At 44.0% G+C, this 2,500-nt stretch overlaps 1 pseudogene across 1 annotated transcript in view; it reads left to right on the top strand.

The window, feature by feature from the left end:
- LOC306919044 (ephrin type-A receptor 3-like) overlaps window positions 1-2,500 on the top strand; it is a 48,127-nt pseudogene that overhangs the window by 20,050 nt on the left and 25,577 nt on the right. Inside the window, exon 7 of the transcript in view lies at window positions 1-327. This exon is cut by the window's left edge and continues 30 nt beyond it. The product of the transcript in view is annotated as an ephrin type-A receptor 3-like (transcript). The remainder of the gene's footprint in view (window positions 328-2,500) is intronic.

Raw genomic sequence — 2,500 nt, 5'->3', positions numbered from 1 at the left:
TCTCCACGGTCAACGAGACGTGCGCGTCACTGCGCTGGTCTGCTCCGCGGGACGCGGGGGGGCGGGCCGACGTCACCTACTCGCTGCGCTGCAGGAAGTGCTCCCCCTCGTGGCCGCGGGGAGGGGGAGGGGAGTGCGGCGCCCCCTGTGGCGCGGCCGTGCGCTACGTCCCCCGACGGGTGGGCCTAGCGGCCGCGGCGGTGCTGATCGCGGACCTGCAGCCCGACCAGCGCTACAGCTTCATCGTGGAGAGTCACAACGGAGTGTCTGAGCTCAGCACTGCTCCTAGAGGCCTGGCGGTGGTCCACGTCACCACCGCACAGACAGGTGAGCCTTAAAGGGACACAAACATATATGCTAAAGGACCACTTCACCACTTTAAATATATGCTAAAGGACACTTCACCACTTTAAATATATGATAAAGGACACTTCACCACTTTAAATATATGCTAAAGGACACTTCACCACTTTAAATATATGATAAAGGACACTTCACCACTTTAAATATATGCTAAAGGACACTTCACCACTTTAAATATATGCTAAAGGACACTTCACCACTTTAAATATATGCTAAAGGACACTTCACCACTTTAAATATATGCTAAAGGACCACTTCACCACTTTAAATATATGCTAAAGGACCACTTCACCACTTTAAATATATGCTAAAGGACAACTTGACCACTTTAAATATATGCTAAAGGACACTTCACCACTTTAAATATATGCTAAAGGACACTTCACCACTTTAAATATATGCTAAAGGACACTTCACCACTTTAAATATATGCTAAAGGACACTTCACCACTTTAAATATATGCTAAAGGACACTTCAGCCCTTTAAATATATGCTAAAGGACACTTCACCACTTTAAATATATGCTAAAGGACACTTCACCACTTTAAATATATGCTAAAGGACCACTTCACCACTTTAAATATATGCTAAAGGACACTTCACCACTTTAAATATATGCTAAAGGACACTTCAGCCCTTTAAATATATGCTAAAGGACCACTTCACCACTTTAAATATATGCTAAAGGACCACTTCACCACTTTAAATATATGCTAAAGGACCACTTCACCACTTTAAATATATGCTAAAGGACCACTTCACCACTTTAAATATATGCTAAAGGACACTTCACCACTTTAAATATATGCTAAAGGACCACTTCACCACTTTAAATATATGCTAAAGGACACTTCACCACTTTAAATATATGCTAAAGGACCACTTCATCACTTTAAATATATGTTAAAGGACACTTCACCACTTTAAATATATGTTAAAGGACACTTCACCACTTTAAATATATGCTAAAGGACCACTTCACCACTTTAAATATATGCTAAAGGACCACTTCACCACTTTAAATATATGCTAAAGGACCACTTCACCACTTTTCAGCCTATCTTCATATAATAGGTCCTCACTAATAATCATGAAAAAATGGCGCAATTGTTTTCTACTCGGTCTGTGTCTCATAGGAGGGCTGTGGGCAGTTCAGAAACCGTCCTCCAGTGACATCATCGATCGGGAATACAAGCTAATAGAAACTGCAGGCTTTCTAGTCCTGAAAAGTTGCAATGCGAAAATGGAAGCCATCGTTCTCGCGATAATGAAAATCTAAGCATTTTTGTAAAAAAAATCTTGTTTAAAAACAAATCTGCCTAATGATGATGTCCCTGGAGGACGGTTTCTGAACTGCCAACAGCCCTCCTATGAGACACAGACTGGTTTCTGAACTGCCCACAGCCCTCCTATGAGACACAGACTGGTTTCTGAACTGCCCACAGCCCTCCTATGAGACCGACTGGTTTCTGAACTGCCCACAGCCCTCCGATGAGACACAGACTGGTTTCTGAACTGCCCACAGCCCTCCTATGAGACACAGACAGGTTTCTGAACTGCCCACAGCCCTCCTATGAGACACAGACTGGTTTCTGAACTGCCCACAGCCCTCCTATGAGACACAGACTGGTTTCTGAACTGCCCACATCCCTCCTATGAGACACAGACTGGTTTCTGAACTGCCCACAGCCCTCCTATGAGACACAGACTGGTTTCTGAACTGCCCACAGCCCTCCTATGAGACACAGACTGGTTTCTGAACTGCCCACAGCCCTCCTATGAGACACAGACTGAGTAGAAATCATGATTATTAGTGAGGACCTATTATATGAAGATATGTTAAAAAGTGGTGAAGTGGTCCTTTAACACCACGAACGCCCAGGGTTATTCAAGACCATTAAATCAGAACGCCCAGTGATTTGCAACAACGGAGCACATTTCAAGATTCACCAGGCGCCATCTTGGATGTAGCTGAAGTAGTAGTAGTATCCAAAACACTCTAGAGGCGATCGACAACAACGGGAGGTATGATTCATTCTAACGCGACTAGCAACGGGACCGCGATGGGCCGTCTAACACAGGATCTTTGGTTAGAATTGGACGGATTGATTTAGATCAAGAGTTATTAACGTTTTA

This window comes from Electrona antarctica (assembly GCF_951216825.1).
Source record: "Electrona antarctica genome assembly, contig: scaffold_227, whole genome shotgun sequence".
NCBI lineage: Eukaryota > Metazoa > Chordata > Actinopteri > Myctophiformes > Myctophidae > Electrona > Electrona antarctica.
This window is presented reverse-complemented; position numbering and strand designations above follow the sequence as displayed.